Genomic DNA, 13,543 nt, shown 5'->3' on the forward strand with positions numbered 1-13,543 from the left:
AGAGATTAATTATTAAGGCCATTAAAGGAGTGGTTTTGGTTGAAAAGAGAAGGAGGAGATATTGGGATACACAAGACAGATGAGGGACTTTGAACCGGATTAGCATAAGAGATTTGATAACAGGATGCCTTGGCAAGAGCAAACAGAACTTTGAGGATTAAATCAAGATTGCAAGAAGATTCAATCAGACTGACTTACCGGAAAAAGAAAATTACATCAAGACTTCTGCAAGTAAGAAATGCTTAAAATGCATAAGTTTATGTGACTTTTAGCCCAATCATTGTAGTAGAACATTACTAGCCTCCCTAAAATAGTGTATAAGCATTTGTATCCCACAATCAAATCTGATTCTTTGACCATCACACTCAGTCCCTGTCTCTCTCTCTTCATTGCCGATAGTGACTTCATTCTGAAAGAGGCATATATTGTCTAAATAGAATAGGAGGTGTATATGTGGGAAAAAGTGTTTGCCAGTGGACTTCATCTTTGGGTTTATTTATTAGCAGAAGAAGGGGGAGTGTGTAGAAAATTAAATTGCTCAAACTGGTGTTTGCAAATAGATGACAATGGAAAAGTAAGGAAACAAATAACAAAGGGAACTGTGATGGCTAACAGCTGACCCGAAAGCCTCACAGGCACAAGTAACCCTGGCCTTAACTCAATCAACCTATACCTGTGATAGAAAGGAAACATCTTTGGGAGAGAGGGCACTGAGAGGCGGAGGGACTTGGCTGCAGAGAACGGATTCCAGCCAATCCCTGACAAGCATGTATGCAGATAGCTATTGGTCAGTGAACTGGGTGGCACCAAGATTCTAGCCAATCGGAGTCAACCATATAAAAGCAAGTGGTGAACAATAAAGTATTGGTATTGCCGCATGAACCTCGGAGTGTCGTGTTGTGTCATGTCTGTCCCAACTGCGACAGGGAATAAGAAAGTTAGCTCATGTATCAGTCCAAATGTAGAAAGACTGGGAATGGTGCATGTTTTTATGTTTACCTGGTGGACTATTGGTTAAACGGATGCTGTTTTTCCTCTTATGTGCTGCAGCAACTCTCATCTTTTTACCACGCATGATCCCTTGCTTAGTGCAACTTGTTCAACATGTGATCAAGGGGATGCAGGTAGTAGCCATGCCTACAGATCCAGAAATGGCTACAAAAGGACAGAAAATTATGTCACTGCAAATAATTGCAAAATCAAAAAGACCCAGGAACGGGAAATTAGGTCAATGATTATTAAAGTTTGTAAAGACAATTATTGAGAAAAGAAAAAATGATGGATTGAAAGGAATGAGGGATTTGTCTTTACAAACAAACTGTGGGTCTGCTGATAAATAAAGTTAGATACAGAGAGATAAAAGAAAACAATGGCAAGAATCATAAATTCCATAGGAAGTCCACTGATTGACACAAGGAAAAGAAAAAGAGGGGGGATATACATTACAAGGGGATCTTAGGCATTAGGCATTTCAAGAAGTCTGTACCTCTCAAGTACCTTAGCTAATGGGGAAAGAGAGAGGGAAACGTGGCTGGGAAATTAAGACAAAAAGAAGGCTGCGTCCTCTAACAATGTGAGACACCCCAGGGGAAATGCCCCATGGCCTCTCCCTTTCTTCAAATAAAGTTACAGTACTCCTCTGTCTCCTTTTTGGACATAACCTCTGGTGTTTGTGCGTTAATTTTCCTGACGAAGGGATTATGGCTGCTTTGAGAATTCACTGGGAACTCCAAACGCCCTGGCACCCTGAGAATTCAGTGTGACGGTTTTCACAGGGATTCTTAGATGAGGGAAGAGACAAGAATGTTGACTCCATATTTCAGAAGGCTTGACTTATTATTTTATGATATATATTACATTAAAACTATACTAAAAGAATAGAAGAAAAAGTTTCATCAGAAGGCTAGGCTAAGAATAGAAAAGAAAGAATGATAACAAAAGCAGCTGCCTCGGACTCTGTCCGAGCCAGCTGGGCTGTGATTGGCCATTAATTATAAACATCCAAGATGGGCCAATCAAAGATCCACCTGTTGCATTCCACAGCAGCAGATAACCATTGTTTACAATTTGTTCCTGCAGCCTCTCAGCTTCTCAGGAGGAAAAAATCCAAAGGAAAGAATTTTCATGAAAAGATGTCTGCGACAATTCAGATCAGGTAGAAATCATGAATGGAGAAATGAAGAAGCACCTTTTGAAGCTGGTGACAGAAACTAAGATGCCACTGATAGAGAAGATGTCATTACAATGAAATGGGTGAGGGTATGGGTCTTAATGTCATTGAAATGGGAATTAATGTCTCTACTAACTTCAAGCAGCCAGGTTTGTTACAGAGCCCAGACAGCTGGACTCCTGAAACAGTCAAGTGGGTCTGCACAAGCCTAAAGTTCTGAACTTCTGGGGTAAAATGACAGATTCAAGGGGAGGATATGTGGTAGGTGGTTCCGGAAGTCTGTACCTTCATAGTACCTCAGCCAACAGGGAAAGGAAGAGGGCAACATGCGGCCGGGAGTTTAGGATAAAAGGAGGCTGCGCCCTCCGAAACCTCGAGAGAGAAAACCCTGTGGGCATGTGGCCCAGTGGACTCTCTCCCTTTATTCAAACAAAGTTGCAGAACTCCTCTTCCTCCTTTATGGACACTGGCTTTGCATAGCGTGATTTTCCATACAAGGGGAGGGCCAGGAAGATGATGCATGGGGTTGTTATGACCCAATTGCAGGACCCAGCACTTGGTCTTGTTGGATTTCATACAATTGTCCTTGGCCCATCGACCCAGTCTGTCCAGATCCCTTTTGCAGAACCTTCCTACCTTCAAGCAGATTAACACTCCCGCCCAGCTAGGTGTCATCTGAAAACTTACTGAGGGTGCACTCAATCCCCTCATCCAGATCCATGATAAAGATATTAAATAGAATTGGCCCCAATACTGAGCCCTGGGGAACACCATGTGTGACTGGCTACAACTCCATTCACCACAATTCTTTGGGCCCAGCCATCCAGCCAGCAGAGTACACACATCCAAGCCATGAGCAGACAGTTTCTCAAGGAGGATGCTGCAGGAGACAGTGTCAAAGGCTTTACTAAAGTCCAGATAGATAATATCCACAGCCTTTCCCTCATCCACTAGGCATGTCACCTGGTCATAGGAGATCAGGTTAGCCAAGCAGGATTTGGCTTTCCTAAACCTATGCTGGCTGGGCCTCATTCCCTGGTTGTCCTGTATGTGCCGTGCAATTGCACTCAAGAGCAGGTCTGGCCACAGCTGTAAAGATCTCATCATCAAATCCCCTTCTCCCAGTGTGGCTGAGACCTGAGACCTCTACAACCCATACAAAAAACCAAAAACCAACCATGAGGGCAATCTTGACACAAGCAAACCGCAGCTCCCTGCAACAAGTTACCAGCAAGTCAAGTAGAGCTCAAGCGTAATGTAAACCCTTTCAATACTTCAATCCTCCCTTGAGTGAGAGAAAAAAACAAGATGCAAATATGTGTTGGAACATTGAGAGACACAAGACAGATGATGGGCTTTGGACCTGGTTAACATAAGAGATTTGATAACAGGATGCCTTGGCAAAAGCAAACTGAACTTTGAAAATTAGATCTAGATAGCAAAAAGATTTAATCAGACAGGTTTACCAGAAAAAGAAAATCCTATTAAACTCTGCAAGCAAGAGATGTTGTTATTTGCATAAGTTTGTGTATGTGATTTTAACCCAATCATTGTAGTACACATTACTAATCTCCCTCAAATAGTATATAAGCGTTTGTATCCCACAATAAGATTGGATTCTGATCACTGAGTCAGTCTCCCCATCTCTCTCCATCGCTGACAAATATGCAAAAGAACAACATGAAGACATCAAAGTAATCGAAAAAAAAGTTGTCCCAGATGAGAGGGGTGAGGAGATGCCTTGTTTTTAGAGCTGAAATCCTCTTGTAAGCTATAGAGAAAAGACTCTTTTTCCTAATAGCACATAAAGCTACAGAGAGATAAGTGTTCAAATTATTATCGAGCAAAAGCCTCCATTGTAAAATAAGCAGATGTTAAAATAGCTGTAATCCCATGAGAAGTTTAAACAGAGAGAGAGAGAGAGGAGTAGTCCTGTGCTTCCGGAAGAAGAAAAAAACAATCTCTGTTCCCAGAGATAAAGATGATTTTAGAAATAGATAATGAAAACTTTTACCTTTAAACAACTCATCTTGAAAACAATACCCCATAAGTCAACATAGCTCATCAACAAGCTATAAGAAGGCTTGTGGAAATGGGAATGATTTCACAATAGCAGAGTTCCCTGGGCGGCTGCTACTTGTAACAAAATTGAGAACCACAAAAAAACTATTTTTCCTCTTGTGGAGAAGTCTCCATAACCTTAACAAAAAAGACTTCTCTCCCTCAATAAACTAAAAAAAGACTATTTTAGAAGTAGTAAACAGACTAGAAATCTTAAGTATAGTTTCTTTACATTGTCAGTGAAAAAGAAAAAGTTGTAGGGGGAAGAGAAGTGTTCTAGAAGGTTTGTTTTGATTCTTACTACTTTTTTCCTTCTAGTTACTTTTAATAAAATCTTCTTTAAAAGGTTTAATAAAATCTTCTTCTGTCCAGGTTTAGAGCAAATTTGGAGGAGAATTCCCCACAGGAGCTCGGGTAGGAAAACAGATCCAAATCGGCCCCTCCCCTCAACTGGTCCGGGAGAAAAAATACCTCCTTGGAGAAAGGTGGAAAAAACCTGTTTATTAAGCAATAAAACCGAAACAATATCAAATAATAAAATCCCTTGCCACTCCAAAAGAGATGACAAACTGAGAAAGTCCCTCCCCGGGTTGCGGCTCAGCTCACTCAGTCTCTGGTCAGTCCCTCAGGTGCTGAAAATATCGTAGGCCAGGCCTGGTCCAGTGGGCCACAGGTGCAGCTGCCGGTGCTCCCCTGGGGGTTCAGTCCAGAGCAGGTTTCAAGAGGTCCAAAGAAAAGGAAAAAAAACCAAAAGTCCAGGGAACTTCTTTGTCTCAGCTAGCTAACACTAACTAAAAAGCAAAAAAGAGCTCTGTCCTGCTGTCTGTGCATCCGCAGACAACACAGTTCAGGAGCAGGAATGTGGAGGAGCGAGTACAGTGTCTGAAAAAAACTGCGCTTCTTCTCTCCCCCCTTCACTCTCTGGAACACTCTTAAAGGTGCAAAATTTATTATTCAACATAAACAGAATGAGATGATTGGGGATAAAGGCATCATATAGTCAACCCAGGACAACCCTTTAAAAGTTTTAAGCCTACTTTTCCTTTCTCCTAATCCTATCTAACAACAAAAAGTAAGTATATTAGTGATTAGCCAACACCAAACCCACCACACCAGTAAATGGTTTATATCTTCAGAGCTGAATGAAACATGGAAAAATAAATTATATTCTGTTTGCTGACTGATGGACAAGCATGACAAATTCACCATGAACATTAATATGACCAGGTCTAGTGGGAAGCTTACTTTGGATTCTAGGCAATTTGATGACACTAAGGGATTGTTTATATTTAGATAATGGCATGACCTTTCAGGTAAAAAAAAACTAATACTAGATTTTGTAGTGATTTTTCCCTCCTCTTATGTTTTCTCATTTTATTCAGATGAAAACAAGTGCCATATCTCTTTTGAGAAAGATTGAATGACATCTCACTCATAAAATCATTTTAGACAGAACATTTATTAAATCAATTAACAGCTAACAGGTTCTGACTTCTCCCATTCCCAACATTTGTTGAAGAGCAGGCATGTCAAAGGCATACTTTAGAATAGCCTGATGCACAGGAACAAGAAGGGAATCATCTTTCACTTCACAATTCCCTCTGTTGTCCTTAGTGGGAACTGGTAGAGAGATTTCATGGCAGGTCTCACTGCTGTCAAGTGTGGTGATTCACCATCTTAGATTTTTGTTTTTCTTGTATAAGGGATCAGACTCTACTGCCAAAGAGGCACACTTAATGCTTAATACCTGGTTTTGCACTTCAATATCAGTTCCTGGATATGAGTTTGGGGTTCGTTTGGTTTTTTCTGATTGTATATTTCTACCCCCTTAAAAATTGCATGCTCTCACCTTCCCTGTTTTAAGTTATTGTCTTTCATCCAAATGTGGCAAGCATTTATAGCAAAGGGCTTGAAACAAACTAAAAATACAATGTCCTTCTAAATTCCAAATATTTCATGTTATGAACTGGATTAAAGGTACACTATTCAACTTGTAAGCCACAGCATCATCTAGCCTCTATTCAGAAGCTACCACTAGGTCAGGAGATCTGGAGACGTAGCTCTAAAAAGAGCAAGCTGCAGCTGACAGGGAGTGAATGATTACTTAGAGCACAAATAGATTACTTTTTTCCTATTTCAAGAATATCATTCAGAGGGTGGTTGAAACACACCTGATGACATGTCTTGTACATTGCTTTCACTAGGAAAAAAAAATCCTTTTTAACTGTGATGCAAGTGTAAGTCCTTGGCATCTCCTAAAGTTCTGAGAGTCTCTGAAGAAGATTCTGCTCAAAATTCATGGAATGTGGAAAGTCTGTGACTAGACTGAGTCAGACTGGACTCTCCAGTCAAAACAATATTCCTAGGAACAGCTGTCATCTTGTAACAGAAGCCTACTGAAAAATCATATTGGACACTTGACTCTGCAGTTGCATATAGCCATATAATTTGATTCACAGGATTCGGTTCAAAGCAGCAGCATTCACATTAGCAAAGAAGTGTCCCTGTAGAAAGTTCATTACTGGACAAAAGACAAGCTTACTCTATCTGTTCTGAAGAATGTTCTTTGATTCTGTAGCTGAACTTTTGTGAGTGCTGCTGTCCTGCAAAAAACTAAGGTAGATGTAGTTTATGGTAAATTACTGGCTGATTTCCCAAAAACATGAAATGCTTAAATATAAAAAGGGATCAATAAGTGTTATTTTAACTAGATAACTGGAAAAAAAATTGATCAGTTTTGCAATGTTGCCTACTATCTCTCAGATATTGGAGTTTCATGATTGATCATCCTTTTATATTTTTTATGGATAGCTGATATAAAAGAGTCATTAATTTTATATCCTGGTATAGCACAGATGTGTATACATGCACAGGTATTTTAATATTCAGAAATACAAAACATTTGGGTTTTTTTTAATGAACTCCCCATATCTCAAAGAATAAAACTGGTTAATTTCCATTTTTTTATTAATGCTAGTGTTGCCAGAATGATTTTTGCTTTTATAATTTCTTTATATATATATATATATATATATATATATATTCATAGCTCTGTAGGCTATTGTTGAACAGTTATATAGTTTCTAGCTCACTCCAGTACTTTTCCTTACCCTGATGGGCAGAAAGACAAAACACATTCCAGAGGCTCCAAATCCCAGGGGGGTCCATGGCCCCTATCCTATCTTGGTTCTTCCTGGGAGCCAAGGTTGAAACCAGCTCTTCAAGACACATTTTCATAAACAAAGTTTAGTTCCTATCTAAAGGGGAGCTACAGAAGAGGTGGAACCAAAAGGGGGGAATTACTTCATCACTTGTGCTTCTAATTGGGGATTCTTGCCAATTATGCTAATCTGCCAAGCTTATAAAACTGTATTCACCCCATGTGGGTTGGGCATTTTTCCATATCTGCCCCTGAAGCCCTCCAATAAAGATCAGCCTTTATATTACCTCCTATGTTAATACTGTCTGGAAAGTGTGTTGTTTTATTTCTAGGTCTTTAAGGCATCACTAGCAATAAACCTAAAGGTAGAAAAAAATAATGAGCAGTGATTGTGGTCTAAAAATGTAATTTCAAGAAAATGTTGCACAAAAACGCTCAAAGTGTCTGTCCCTTCAATGACACTGATGATAATTTAAAATCTGACATTGCCACATAGCATTAGAAACTTTAGTTATTAAAAAGGGTCGTGCTCTTATTAGAAAAAATATTCTAATCATTGTCACTCAGCTATAAAGGAGCTCTGAGTCTATAATCATAATGAGAGACACCTTTATTTTTTACATTTCCTATTGGTTTCAAACAAAACTCAAGCACACATGATTCACAGTGGTTTTAATGGGAAAAAAACCCCTAAAAGATCTTTCTGGATTCTCCCTACTTGGCATTTGCAAATTCAAAATTAAATAAAAATGCTATATTTGATACAATAATTCACGCATTTAGGAAGCCTACTGTTTGCATTCTACAAGGAGTTAGATCCAATGTTTGGGTTGTCTATGTTAGTAGCATATACCATAAAACCTCCTGTAACAATACCATGATAATTTAGCAGTCTTCGGTACCTTCAACATCAACAGTCAGGAACAGCATTTACTGGACTCCTGAGTCCTGGCTGCTAGCCTAGTGAACCTTGCCTTAGGTCAAAAGACACTTTGATACTAAGCAATGATGATAGTCCATTCTTTCAGAGGTTCAGCTGTGTGCAGTATACAGAAACAAGATGCTATGGCAGTGCTTCATTTCTGGAATGTTGAGGAGCTGTATTAATATCTTGCAAAGCTCTACTGACCAAAACAAAAATCACAGATAATGATTTTCAACATCTGGTAACATTAGACTTCTAAGTAAACAGCAAGACACACCTTATTGACCCCAGTTCAACAAACCAACCTTCAGATCCCAACTGCAAATCACTGAGTTATCTGGCTTTTAAAGTAATTCCCCTTCCCCAGTTTCCTCCCACCCCTACAAAAATGTGCAGTCCCTGCCCCCACCATATGTACTGGAAATCACTAAATAACTTGATCAGAGGTCACGAGTTACAGTAATTTTTAAGCAGTGCCCTGAAAAAACCATTAATATCCTGTAAGTTATTAGTATTTTCTAAGTTTAGGAGATTGTATTATAGCTTCCCAACTGAAACCTAGCTCTAAGAAACCATTGGTATAAACAAGGCGAAGGAACAGAAGGTGCTGAAACTCAGCTCTTGTACTAATCAGTGGTGTAGCTCCAGAAACAGTTTTTCCCTATGTAGTTGATACATAGCATATGCATTTCCGATAGCAATTTGATCCCTATGGCTGTTATCTTACACAAAGACACATATTCAATGTTTAAGTCACAAACAATCTTACAGATTACAATTAAAGCATTTTAAAGCATTTAAACAAAATTTTAAAGTTTCTTTTTCACAAGGAAGAACAACAGAAAAAATTTAATTGTTTTCCACATAGTTCTCTTAAAACAAAGTCCATAAGGACATATTCAGCACCAAAAGTTAATTTAAAAAAGCAACACAACCAAAAAAAACCAAACAGAAAACCCCAGCCAAAACCCAGCCATAGAATAGAATCTATAAAGGAAACATTTAATATTGCACTTTGTTTCTCTAATGCTTGGATTTTACTTTTTCCTAATTCAGATCAAGATTCTATATCAAATATTGGGCTACAACTATGAACCTATGTCCTGGGGTGACGTTATGATGCTTGTATCCCCATTTATCTGTTCTGTGCCTTTAAGACCGGCTCTGAAGAGTGAAAGTTTTGTTTGGGTTTCTCTTATCAGGGACACAGAGACGAGCAGTACATAGGGCTGTTTTGGCTTCTTGCTTTCAGCTTGCTGCTTTGCTTGCTCTCTTTTCTGCTCTCGCTTCTGCTCTCGCTTTTGCTTCTGCTTATTAGCTAGTTTAGCTAAACAGTCCAAATTCCTTCTTGGACTGTTTCTCCTCTCCTGTTTCTGTGACCATCTCGAACCTGCTCTGGACTGGGACCTGGGAACACTGAGGGTTTGCACCGTTTGGCTGCAGCAGCTGCCCCAGCGCCGGAGGGACTGAGAACAGAGCAACCACCCCCGAAAGAGACTTTCTGATTTTGTCATCTTTCTCAGAGCGGTGTCATCTGGTATTGTTTATTTTGTGTGCTGGGGGGTGCTGTGTCTGGTAAATAAACAGGTTCTTTCCACCTCTCTCCGAGGAATTCTTCCCTAACCAGTTGGGGGGGGGAGGGGCCGTGTGCGTTTGCTTTCTGGAGGGGCCCTCCTTTGCAGATTCTTTAACAAATTTGCCCTAAACCAGGACAACCTATAATACCTCTGAACAACTAATAAACAAGTTTAAGTGGGAAATCTTTATTTGATAAGGTTTAAGAATTTTTCACTCTGATCACAGCCTGTGATGCAACATAAATTATGACAACATTGGTCAATTTTGCTTCATATATAGTTTTTCCAATATACTGGGATAAGTGCTTCAATGCTACATATATCAACAATTGTTCCCTAGTCTGTTAACAAAAAAGAAAAAAAGTTAAATCATCAAATGCCCTTTTATGCCAACAATTTTAACTTGTAAAGTTTTGTCTGGTTGGAAAGGATTGAAGGAAAGGACAGTCAGAAAAATGGCAGCATAAGACATCACCCAGTTTCCAATTCTTGCTTATCAAAGTCCAAATATTTGAACTGAATCACTTAAGACATGACTCTCATTTAATCACCCTGTCATCATTTTTGGAACATAAAATATCTTTCATGTTCTCTTAAAGGCCACTTATGGAAAAGCGTATTTTATTATATTTATGAAGTCTTAAAAATAAGGCATAACTTTGTAAGAATGAGCACAATACAGAAACATCAGCTTTCCCTCCCCTCTCCTCCCTTCTGAGCTGTTTCATTGCACAAGGATTCACATGATGAATTAGTTTTAAAATAGTCAACATCAGACATGCCTCAGACAATAGTTTTTGTTGTTGGTCTTTGGTTTTGGGTGGGGTTTTTTGTTGTTGGTGGTTGGTTGGTTTTATTTTTTTTTACATGATTTCTGAAAAGAAAACTTACATTTACAAATCTCTAGCATAAAAACACTGATCAGATCTAATAGCTCCATCATTCATTTCTTCTTCAGAATATGTTCAAGGAGTCAGTGCTTTTTCTATATGTTTTCGCATTCTAGATGAATGTATGATTAAAGCCATTGGATTTTTTGTTTGCTTCATAGAATCATAAAATATCTTGAGTTGGAAGGACCCACAAGGATCATCGAAGTCCAACTCCTGGCCCTGCACAGGACAGTCCCAAGAATCCCACCCTGTGCCTAAGAGCATCATCCAAACACTTCTTGAGATCTGTCAGGCTTGGTGCTGTGATCACTTCTCTGGGAAGCCCATTCCAGTGCCCAACCACCCTCTGGGTGAAGAACCTTTTCCTAATATCCAACCTAAACCTCCCCTGATACAACTTCAGGCCATTCCCTCGGGTCCTGTTACTGGTCACCAGAGAGAAGAGATCAGTATCAGTGCCTGCCCTTCCACTTGCCCTCATGAGGAAGCTGTAGACTGCAATGAGGTCTCCCTTCAGTCTCCTCTTCTCCAGGCTGAACAAACCAAGTGACCTCAGCCACTCTTCATACAGCTTCCCCTCTAGACCTTTCACTATCTTTGTAGCCCTCCTTTGGATGCTCTCTAATAGATCTATATCCTTCTTATATTGTGGCACCCAAAACTGCCCCCAGGACTCAAGGCAAGATCACACCAGTGCAGAGCAGAGTGGGACAAGTACCTCCCTTAACTGGTTGGCGATGCTGTGCCTGATGCACCCCAGGACATGGTTGGCCCTCCTGGCTGCCAGGGCACTGCTGACTCATATTTAACTTGGCATTGACCAGGACCCTCAGTTCCCTTTCTGCAGAGCTGCTCTCCAGCCTCTTGTTCCCCAGTCTGTCCATACATCCAGGATTGCCCCATCCCAGGTGCAGAATCTGGCACTTGCCTTTGTTGAACTTCATACGGTTGGTGATTGCCCAGCCCTCTCATTTGTCAAGGTCTCTCTGCAGGGCCTCTCTGCCTTTGAGGAAGTCAACAGCTCTTCCCATTTTATTATCGTCAGCAAACTTAAGTTTACCATCGAGTCCTGCATCCAAGTCATTTATGAAGATGTTGAAGAGAACTGGCCCTAAAATGGAAAATTTGTTATAAATTGTTTGTTTTAAAGCTCTCAGGACTAGCCCAGGAGCAATCAGAGCAATTCTCAGCAAACTAATTTGAGTATGGTTGGTAACATTGATACTCTGGCTCAGTTTTATAATAATTTTAGTCTATCAACCTCCAAACCAAGATAATAAGGCAAATGGAGCAATATTTGGGTCACTTAAACAAGCTTCAGGTCAACAGAACCTGGTTCTCATGGATGACTTCAGTTGCCCAGACATTTGTTGGAAGAACAATACAGCAGCTCATATATCAGCCATCAAGTTCCTGGAATACATAGAGGACTGCTTCCTCATACAAATGTTGGATGTGCTAAACAGAAATGAGGCACTGCTGGACTTGCTTCTCACAAACCAAGAAAATCTGCTTTGTAATGTCTGTTAGTGATAACCTTGGCTGCAGTGATCACAATATTGTGGAATTGGAGAGCCAGCTGAGCATGCTAAAGGTTAGTATTAAGACAAAGGTTTTAGATTTTAGAAGAGCAAACTTCAGCTTGCTCAGAGCTCAGTTGGGAGGGATTCTATGGGAAGCTTCCACAGAGGATAAAGGTGCTAGTGAGGGTTGGGAGTTTTTCCAAGAATGTTTTCCTGGAAGCACAAAAGTAATTCATCGCCAAGTAGGCAGAGCAAGAGATCCCCTGGCTTAACTGCAAGCCTCCGAGTCTGCTCAAAACCAAGAGACACATACCAGAGACGGAAAAGCAGACAAATAGCTATTGAATACTACAAAGGCACTGCCAGGGCATGCAGAGAAGCAGTTAGAAAAGTAGAAGTTCAGAACAAATTGAAATTGTCCAGAGATGTCAAAAATCTGAAGAAAGGGTTCTTTGTGTATGGAAACAGTAAGAAACAGAAGGAAAATATGGACCTGATGTTAAACAGGAGTGATGAATTAGTCACCAACAATGCTGAAGAGGCTAGAGGTTCTCAACACTTTCTTCTCCCCTGTCTTCTTCACCCAGCACTGCTGGGCCCCAAGCCTTGGGAACAAAAATCCAGGTTGATACAAATGCAGACCTACTGTCAATGAAGAAAAAGTTGGCATGTGGACTGTTACAGGAGCTTGACCCCAACAAATCGATGGACCCTAACACTGTCCACCCAAGAGTGTTAAGAGAGTTGGCTGACATCATTGCAAGGCTGCTTGGTCTCCATAACCTTTGAGAACTCACAGAGATCGGGGGACTGCCCAGGAGATTGGAAGGCTAATATCACCCCCATCTACAAGAAAGGATTAAAAGAGGATCACAGAGATTATATGTCCATCAGTCTTATTCAGTCTCTGGGAAAGTTATTGAACAAATCTTCCTTGGGGCTATCAGAAGTCAAATGAAACATGGGATTGGGAAAAGACAGCACAGACTCACCAAGGGCAAATTATGCTTAACAAACCTGATCACCTTCTATGACTAAGTAACTGGCTTGGTTATGTGGGGCAAGCAGTGGACACTGTCTGCATGGATTTCTCCAAGGCTTTCAATGCTGTTTCGCACAGCCTCCTCCTACAGAGACTAATGTGTTATGGTCTAGACAAGTGGTCTGTGCAGTGCGTGGGGAACTGGCTGACAGGCCACACCTAGAAGGTGGTGGTAAATAGCTCCTTTTCAAA

The sequence above is a fragment of the Melozone crissalis genome, unplaced genomic scaffold, assembly GCF_028551555.1.
Source record: "Melozone crissalis strain CALT ecotype California unplaced genomic scaffold, PUWL_Pcris_2 ptg000035l_1, whole genome shotgun sequence".
Classification (NCBI taxonomy): domain Eukaryota; kingdom Metazoa; phylum Chordata; class Aves; order Passeriformes; family Passerellidae; genus Melozone; species Melozone crissalis.